We start from the raw sequence: 9,974 nt of genomic DNA on the forward strand, positions 1-9,974 counted from the left end.
AACAATAGTGCAATCACAACAGGAAAGTTAACATTGATGTAACCCATATACCTTATTCAGATTCTATTAGTTTTACATGCACTCGAGTTTGTGTGCACGTGTTCATATTCAGTGCTGTGAAATTTTATCATATGTAGATTCATGTGACGACTGCAACAATCAAGACACAAAACTACTCTATCACAAAAATCTAGTGCTGTTCTTTTATAGCCAAAGTCACCTCCACCCTTTCCCTCTTCCTGATCCTTAGCTACTACTGAGCTGTCCTCATCTCCATAATATCATCATTTCAATCTCGATGTATAAATGGCCTTATTCACACAGCATAATTCCCTTGAAACCTATCCAAATTGTTGTGTATATTAGCAGTTAATTTGTTTTATTAGCTGAGCAGTATTTCAAGGTATGGATGTACTATAGTTTGCTTAACCATTCACTTGTTGAAGGACATTTGGCTTGTTTTCAGTTTTGAGCTGTTATAAATAATGCTTCTGTAACTATTTATGTACAGTTTTTTTGTGGACATAAGTTTCCACATTTTTTTCTGGGGTATGTAATACATACTTTTAGTTTCAATTTTCTTATACCTTTTGTTTTAACTAAATTAAAAAAATTTTATCCTCACCTGAGGACATTTTTTCATTGTTTTCACAGAGAAAAGAAGTGGGGGAGGGGAGCAGAGAGAAAAAGAGACACATTGATGAGAGAGAGAAACATTGATTAGCTGCCTTCTTGTAACCATCCAGACCAGGGATGGAACCCACAGCCTGGGAATATACCCTGACTGGGATTCAAATCTGCAACCCTTTGGTCTATGGGATGATTCTTCAACCAACTGAGCCACACTGGCCAGGGCCTGAGTTTTTATAAAACACCACATAGTCTAGGCATTTAAAAAATTCATTCTGCCAATCTCTTCCTTTCTTTTCTCTCTCTTTCTTTTTTGATGTGTTCTTTATTTGTTACTCTTAGAAAATCTCACGTTTGACTGCACTCAGACCTAGAGGTAGAGGCTCTTAGGGAAGGCAGCCTGTGTCTCTGGGCAGCTTGTTCCTGGTGTTTTTCTTTTTTTTAAATAATTTTTTAAATTTAATTCTTGTTCAAGTACAGCTTTCTTTCTTATATTCCCAACCCTGCCCGCCCCCCCCCGCCCATGCTCCCCGCCTCCCTCCCATTTCCTGGTGTTTTTCTTTGGCCTCCATCATTCTCTTAGCCAAAAGTTCAGCATATTCTGTGACATCTTCCTCATTTTTCCTGGTACATTGCTTGCTCATAGCAATACATCAACATTTGTGTTGCAGGATACATGGAGTAACACGATGCTGAATCTTGGGTGCTTCGATCCTATATTTCTTGCCTTTGTTCGGGTGCTTTCTCACAGTGTATTGGCAGACATTGTCTTCTTTACAGAGATTGAAAAGGTCATGGATTCTGCTAACTCTTTTGGGCCCCAGGTGACAAGGTGCAGTAGTATCAGTGAAACCAGGCATATCTTCCTCCATTTCTAACAATGACCAAGTTGAGAACACTGAGATCAGCATCCACAAGGCAACCCCGAAAAGACTTGCGCTTTCTGCAGTCTTCTTGGTTTGTAAGAAAGAGGAGTGCCTCTTACTCAGTGGCAGGAGGACATGGCCATGGATCAAAACATACCACTCCATGGGGAAACCTTGTTTGTCATTCCCACCACTGATTCAAACCACGTAACCCTTCCATTCTTCATTCAGAGCGTGAGAAGAAACTTCTGGGGCCATATGCTTCTCATAAAAGGTACAAGGTTTGCATTCGTTGTCCACTACAATGAGATCTTGACAGCCAGTGGCTGGGAAAGATGCTCAGCTTCATCCTGAAGCAGCTGACCGCCTCCACGAGGCCACAAGAAGAGGCCTGCCAGTCTCTTTCAATTGCTTTGCATTTAATGTAGTTGTTTATGTTTGAACTTAAGCCTAATGTTTTTATTTTATTTGTTCCCTCTTTTTTTTCTTTGTTTTCTACCTCATGCTATTTTTTTAATATATTTTATTGATTATACCATTACAGTTGTTCTATTCCCCCCCTTCAATCCCTTCCACCCACACCCTCCCTCCCCCACCATTCTGCCCCCCTTAGTTTATAACCACGTGTCTCAAGTTCTTTGGATTCTATATTTCCCCCACTATTCTCGCCCTCCCCCCATCATCTATTTTCTACCTACCATCTATGCTATTTTCTCTGCCTTCTCCCCCCTTCTCCCCCTCCCACCCCCCTGTTTCTAACCCTCCATGTGTTCTTCATTTCTATGGTTCCACTCCTGATCTAGCTGTCCTCTTGGTTTGCTTTTGTTTTAGGTGTGGTTGTTAATAGCTGTGTGTTTGCTGTCCTTTCACTGTTAATATTTTCATCTTCTTTTTCTTATATAAGTCCCTTTAGCATTTCATATAATAAGGGCTTGGTAATGATGAACTCCTTGAACTTGACCTTATCTGAGAAGCACTTTATCTGTCCTTCCATTCTAAATGAAAGCTTTGCTGGATAAAGCAATCTTGGCTGTAGGTCTTTAGATTTCATGACTTGGAATACTTCTTTCCAGCCCCTTCTTGCCTGTAAGGTCTCTTTTGAGAAATCCGCTGACAGTCTGATGGGTACTCCTTTGTAGGTGACTGTCCCCTTATCCCTTGCTGCTTCTAGGATTCTCTCCTTCATTTTGGTCTTGGCTAATGTAATTATGATGTGCCTTGGTGTGTTCCTTCTTGGGTCCAACTTCTTTGGCACTCTCTGCGCTTCCTGAATTTCCCAGAAGTCTATTTCCTTTGCCAGAGTGGGGAAATTCTCCTTTATTATTTGTTCAAATATGTTTTCCACTCGTGGCTGTTTCTTTCCCCCTTCTGGTACCCCTATAATTCGGATGTTGGAACGTTTAAAGATGTCCTGGAGGTTCCTAAGCCTCTCCTCATTTTTTTGAATTCTCATTTCTTCATTCCTTTCTGGTGGGATGTTTTGTTCTTCCTTCTGCTCCATTCCATTGATTTGAGTCCCCGTTTCCTTTCCATCGCTATTGGTTTCCTGTGCATCTCCCTTCATTTCAATTAGTTTAGCCTTCATATATTCCTCTAATTTGTGACTTTGTTCCTCTAATTTGTGACTATAATCTACCAGTTCTGTGAGCATCCTGATAAATAGTGTCCTGAATTGTGCTTCTGAGAGGCTGTCAATTTCTCGGTCACTTAGAGTTATTGGCTCTGGGATTTGAGTTCTTCTTGTGCCATCTTTCGGGTTGTTCGTGCCTGTTCCATAGCAGGATCAGAGCCCTAAAATGTTCATTAGAACAGGGCAACTAAGTCGCTGGGTTGTGACGTTGTATGTGGGGGTGGGGTCAAAGAGTGACAATGGCTCTCACTGGTATTGCAGGGCAACTAAGTCCCTGGGTTGTGACGCTGTATGTGGGGGCGGGGTCAAAGAGGGACTGTGGCGTCCTGTCCGTCGCCTGCCGCCACGGCCCTCACCGGTGCCACAGTTGCTGTCGTCACCTGGCCCACGCGTTTCGTCCCACTGCTCGCGAGTGTGCCACTGCCGTCAGCCCTCGCCCCCCGGGGCCTGCTTGGTCTGTCTCACTGTGTGCAAATATGCGCCCACGGTCTGCCCTGCACCCCAACTGGTTCTCGTCTGCCTGCGTGCCTGGGTCGGGGGCCCTGTCCTGCCCGACCCTGCTCGCTGCTGGCTCCGCCCCTCTTACCGTCCCCATTGAACGGTTAGATGTAGTTGGACTTCCGTATAATTCAATTTTCTGTCCTTTGGTTGTGTCTTTGTTTCTCTAAACCTTTGTTTTATTCAAACTTGGTTGTGGGAGAAGGCACAGTGTTTCCACCTATGCCTCCATCTTGGCAGAAGTCTTTACCTCATGCTATTTTGGCAGTTATCTGAATCTTTTTAGTATTCTGTTTTATTTATTGTATGTGTACTGTGTGCATATTTTATGACATCTCTTTGCATAATGTTGTTGCTGTAGGAATTACAGAATACATGTTTACCTTTTGACAATATTTTACTACTTTGAGAGGAATGTAGAAACCTTATCACCATACAGGGACTTTATGTTCCCTGCTTCATTTTGTAGCTGCCTTATGTATTATATTTGCAAACACTGTATCAGTGTTACACTTATTGTTTCCAACCATAAAGCAGAGTTTAAAGAATTTGAGAGAATGAAGTCTGTTATATTGACCCATAGTCACCATTCCTGCTACTCTTCCTTTATTCCCGGTGTTCCATGTTGCCGTCTGGCGTTTGTTTGAAAAATGTACTATTAAAGCAGGTCTGCTGGCAACAAATTCTACTCTGTTCTGAGAAGATTTTTATTTCATCTGCATTCCTGAGGCATATTTTTGCTGGGTATAGAATTCTGGGATGACAGTTCTTTTCTCTCAGTATTTTTTAAATGCTGTTCTGCTTCCATCTGGCTACTTGACTCCTGATGAGATGTCTGAAGTTACTTGGGTCATTGTCCTCTATAATTAACATGTCACTTTTCTCTGGTTGCTTGTGATATTTCATTGTTTAATTCTCAGTAGTTTGATTGTAATATTTTGGGGCATAGATTTTGGGGGGGTTTGCCCTGCTTATGATTTGATGGGTTTTTCAAATCAGTAGGTTTTGTGTGTTTTGCAAATTTTGGACGTTTTTAGTCCTTCCTTCCTTCCTTCCTTCCTTCCTTCCTTTCTTCCTTTTCCTTCTTTCTTCAGACTGCACTTTTTCCTCTACTTCTGGGACTCTGATAACATAAATGTTAGGCTTTTGGTATTGTTTTGCAAGTTCTTGAGACTTGTCCATTTTTGCCCCCAATCTTTATTCTTTCTGTCATTGAGATTGGAGAACTTATGTCGATCCATCTTCACAGTCACTGACTCTTCCTCCTGTCACCTCCACTTTGCCATTGAGCCTATCAGTGAGTTTTAAAATTATAGTTATTGTATTTTTAGGTCTAATACTTCCAGTTGGCTTTTCTTTATTTTCTTTCTTCCTTTCTTATTTATTTATTTTTGCTGGGACTGTCTAAGTTTTCTTCATTTAGAGAAAGTTTGTCCTTACTTATTGGGTCATTTTTATAATGGCTGCTTTAAAGTCTTTGCTAGGTGATTCCCACATCTCTATTCTCTCAGCCTGTAAGTTGAGATTTTCCTGGTTTTCCTATGATGAATAAATTTGTATTGCATGCTGGGCATTTTGAATAATGTGAATCTCTGGGTATCTTTTAAATCCTATGGAAAATGTTGATTTTTTTCACTTTAGTAAGCAACCAACCCAGTTGGGTGCAGGCTACAAGTTTCGACCAACTTTTTGTGGGTGGTGGGATGCTGTCAGTTGCACTTCAAAGTCTTTGCAGTGTTCTCCTGATCTGTCGGCATGGTTGCTACCTGGTAGCCAGAGTAGGGTGTGGGTGGTGGTCTATCTTTGTTTATAGTTCCATCTCAAAGCTTTCGGTGTACTGTTCAGGGTCGAATTCATGTATCCACAGCTTAAGGTGAGCCCAGGGATTTCTAAACAACATTACCAGGTCACTTGCCCAAATTCTTTTCTCTTTATAACATCTCTAGTACTTCTCTTGTTCCTGGGGTCCCCTTTTCCATCCTCTAGCCAGAAGAATTACAAAAAAACAAAATACGGTTTCTCTCATTCTCTTTGAGCATTTGGAGACCTGTTTACTGTTTCTTGAGCCAGAGCCAGAGGGTTTCCCTTGGATCCCACTTGCAGTTTCAGGCTACTTTATGTCTAGACTGTGCACCACTGAAGCTAACAATACAGTAAACGCACCATTGGTTCAGAGGTACTTTGAACTCTGGTCTTCCTTCCCAATCCATCTGCTACTATTTACTTTACAGAGTCCTCAAATTGCTGTTCCATGCATTCTGCCCAGGTTTATAGCTGCATTCAGTGGGAGGAACAGGTTGGGGTATGCTTTACTTGGGAACTGGGGCTGAGTTTTGAATCACATGGTAAACTTGATCAATAGCCTATTAATGAACACTTGGGCTATTCTTCTTGCCTGTAAATACTGATTCTGAGAATACTATGATCAGTCTTCTCTTATCTCTTATATCTTCTCAATTGGCTTTTCATTATAATCACCTGGAAGGATTAAATAAAATATCCCAGTGTCTGGGCTATACCCCCAGACAAATTAAATAAGAATCTCTGGGAGTAGGACCCAAGCAAAAGCACCTATTTTTTTTATATTTCACACTCTAACCTCATTCCCCAACATTCCAAACATGTTCTTCTTATGCCTCATTTCACTTAATACTGTCACCAAGTCAGACATGTCAAAGTTGGCTTGAACTCAGCTCCCAGGTCCTTCACATGTAGGCTACTCTCCACCCTGTTAATGCTAACTCAGAAATGTCTTCCTAGAAAACTGTACTTGAAAAATACTTAAATAAAATAAAAAAGAAAGAAATGTCTTCCTATGTGGCCTCATCTCCGTTTCCTTCCAACAAGCCTGTCTTGAATCTGGATTACTGCATAGCCATGTCATTGGTCTCTCTCTTTTTGGCAATAGTTCTCACATCTGCCAGAGGCTTTTCTTTCTTTTTTAAAATTTAATTATTGTTCAAGTACAGTTTTCTGTCTTTTACTCCCATCCCAGCCCACCACCCCCCCCGCCCAGTGCTCCTCACCTCCCTCCCATTTCCACCCCTGTTAATTTTTGTCTATGTATCCTTTATATTAGTTCCTATAAATCCTTCCCCTTTTCCCCTGAAATTCCCTCCCCTCTGGTCCCTGTCAGCCTGTTCTGTATTTCAGTGTCTTTGGTTACATTTTGCTTGCTTGTTTGTTTTGTTGTTTAGATCCCTGTTAACGGTGATATCATATGGTATTTGTCTTTCACCGCCTGGCTTATTTCACTCAGCATAATGCTTTCCAGTTCCATCCATGCTGTTGCAAAGGATAGGAGCTCCTTTCTTCTTTCTGCTGCATTGAATTCCGTTGTGTAAATGTACCATAGTTTTTGGATCCATTCATTTACTGATGGGCACCTAGGTTGCTTCCAACTCTTGGCTATTGTAAATTGTGCTGCTATGAACATCGGGGTGCATAGGTTCTTTTGGATTGGTGTTTCAGGGTTCTTAGGATATACTCCTACCAGTGGAATTGCTGGGTCAAAAGGCATATTCATTTTTAGTTTTCTTAGAAAATTCCATATTGTTTTCCATAATGGTTGTACCCATCTGCAATCCCACCAACAGTGAACTAGGGTCCCCTTTTCCTCACAACCTCTCCAACATTTGTTGTTTGTTGCTTTGTTTATGATGGCCATCCTGACCAGTGTAGAGTGGTATCTCATTGTGGTTTTAATTTACATCTCTCTGATAGCTAGCGATATTGAGCATCTTTTCATGTGTATGAAAAGATTCTCTGTATGTCCTCCTTGGAGAAGTGTCCTTTCAAGTCAGAGGCTTTTCTTAAAAGAAGTATTTCATTGTGTTACTTCCCTTGTAAAACCTCCATGGGACCTCCTTGCCCACAGGATAGAATCTAAACTCCTGAGCAAGAGGCATGAGGCCTGCCTTACCTGGCCTGGACTTCTCCTGACTTCTCTCCCATCTCCTGTGCTCCTCTGCTCTTCACATCCCAAAGGCGCACAGATGAGTCCTAAAATACTCCAGGCCCAGTCATACCTTCTCCCTGTTTCTCCTACTGATATATATGCCCTCCCCTGATGCCTAACCTCCACCTTCCAGCCTCTACAACCCACTAGATGTTAACTACTTGTCAGTGCTTCCAAGCTGACGTCAGTGCTTCCAAGCTGGCGTCATTGCTGATCCTCTGTTTCTCCAGCTTTGCCTGTAAGTGTGTAAGTGTATAAAAGTGGTCACAAACTCCACTGAAATTGTCTGTTTGCATGACTGTTGTCCCCACTAGACTGGGAACACTTTGAAAGTGGGATCATATTAGTAGTTGTCTTTGCATGGAAGATCACAGAGACTGACTCAGAGCAGACCTGCCCTGGACTTCCAAATGAATACATATACAGCAGCTGGTGGCCAAGTTGGCAGTTTTGTGAGACTAAAGATGTGAAAGAGGATAAAATGTAGGTATTTAGAAAATGCAAGAATGCTTACAAAATGAAATGAGATCACCAAAAGAAAGTAGTCATTTCTGATTCAGGTGAAGATGTTGATTCTGTTTTGAAAACCCTGCTAGATGTTTTCTTATCTGAAGGAAAAGGAGATACCAGGGTAATGTAATAAGTTAATAATATTATATTATAAATATATGTTGCAAAACAGATATAAACTAAAACTATAGGCTGCTGTGGTAATGCCTCTGATCTAAGAGGCAGCATCATCTCGTCAAACTTGAATTCAATTACCAGCTCACTGTTTGCTGGGTGAACTTGGGCTAGCTAATTCACCTCTCTGGGTCTCAATTTTCTGTATAATGGACACAATGTTTCCTACCTCAGAGGACTGTTTTGAGGATGGAATGAGTTAACCTTTTCTGGCATGTAGTTAACGACCCAATAAATAGTAAGTGTTATTTTTGTTTTTCTGGTGACTCAGGGTGTGAGTCCACGGAAGTAGACGGAAAGAGGCATGTGCATATTTCATTTGGTTCTTTACTGTTTCCAGCTCCTTAGATTGAGAGCCTCTGGATTCCCAAGTCCTAAAATGAGAGGGTGGCTGACAGACCAGTGTTCCTCCTCTGGCTTGGGCCATGGCTCTCTGTCTAGTTGGCTGACTCCACTTGGAGAGCCAAAAAATGACCAAAAACCAGCACTATCCCTTTATGCAGGGAGGGACCTTATTTCTCATCTAAGTGTCCTTGACACCTGAAATATTAGAGCAATATTTTAACATGCTATACCTGGATGAGCCCTTTTGCCAAGGACCTTCTAAAAATATACCATCGGGATATAACAAAAAAGATCTCCTGCTGATTTTAAAGGTCTCTGCAAGTCTTACCATTTAAATTTGTGTCAATGGTGAAGGTCATGGAGGTGGAGGATGGTATGCGGGGATTAAATGGAGAAGGACAGAGACTTGATTTGGGTTGGTGAACACATGATACAGTATGCAGATGATGTGTTGTAGAATTGTAGAAAAGTACCTGAAACCTGTGTAATTTTGTTAACCAGTGTCACTTGAATAAATTTAACAAAAAGGAAAAAAAGAAAATTTTTTTAGTGTTGTTGGACACAGAAAATATTATTTCTGTATTTTAATTCCGCCACTAGTTCTGTGGCTTTCTTTTTGAATACACCAGACTCATTAACTTCCAATATAAGAATGAGAAAGAGAGCCCACATGTAGGATGGGATTCTCTCTGTTCTTGAAATGAATGGTGTCCTGAGAAAGCACCTAGTGTGTCATAGTTCTATGGGGTGCTAAATACATAGAGAAAGCGTCTTGTTGGTTGCTTCCTGGGATTCACTGCTCTGTCACAGTGTTTCCCCTGGAAAAGTGCCTGTGTCCTTCAGTAGCCACTGTGTGCAGAGGGGGAGGCACAATGCATTAGAACGCCTTTTATTTGGTTATGGGTTACTCTTGTCTAGAACCTTAAGTATATTAAGAGTTTAAGCTGTATTTTGGGGACCTCCTCTCCCTTCCCCACCACACACAAACAAAACAAAAATAAATAAATAGATTTATGTCAACAGAAATAGCCGGACCTTGAGTTGGCCTGTTGAAAGTATACCAAACATTCAACTACCAAGATCACTGGCTTACCTGTTTAGTATAGAGCAATGATGATATTATTATTCATGTTGTTCTTCTACTATGTTTTTATTAATAGATCTCCACTGTTTGCTGTGTGTGATAATTTTGTTCTCTGATAACTGAAAAATACTGAGTATCTCAATAAAATAATCAAAGCAAAACTATCAATGTCCCTGAAGATGATCTCATTGTATCTGTCCATAATCTCTTCTCTTACTGGGCAGGTAAAAATGAACCTCATCTTGCCAGCATCAAATGTAGAAAACATCTCAGTTTCGA

General features: G+C 41.1%; 1 pseudogene; it reads right to left on the bottom strand.

Annotated features, from left to right (window-relative positions):
• Positions 1-978: 978 nt before the first annotated feature.
• Positions 979-8,970, bottom strand: LOC118980063 (40S ribosomal protein S6-like; annotated as a pseudogene).
• Positions 8,971-9,974: the final 1,004 nt, after the last annotated feature.

Source organism: Sturnira hondurensis, unplaced genomic scaffold (genome assembly GCF_014824575.4).
Source record: "Sturnira hondurensis isolate 20B ecotype Veracruz unplaced genomic scaffold, ASM1482457v3 Scaffold0001872, whole genome shotgun sequence".
In the NCBI taxonomy this organism is placed as follows: Eukaryota; Metazoa; Chordata; class Mammalia; order Chiroptera; family Phyllostomidae; genus Sturnira; species Sturnira hondurensis.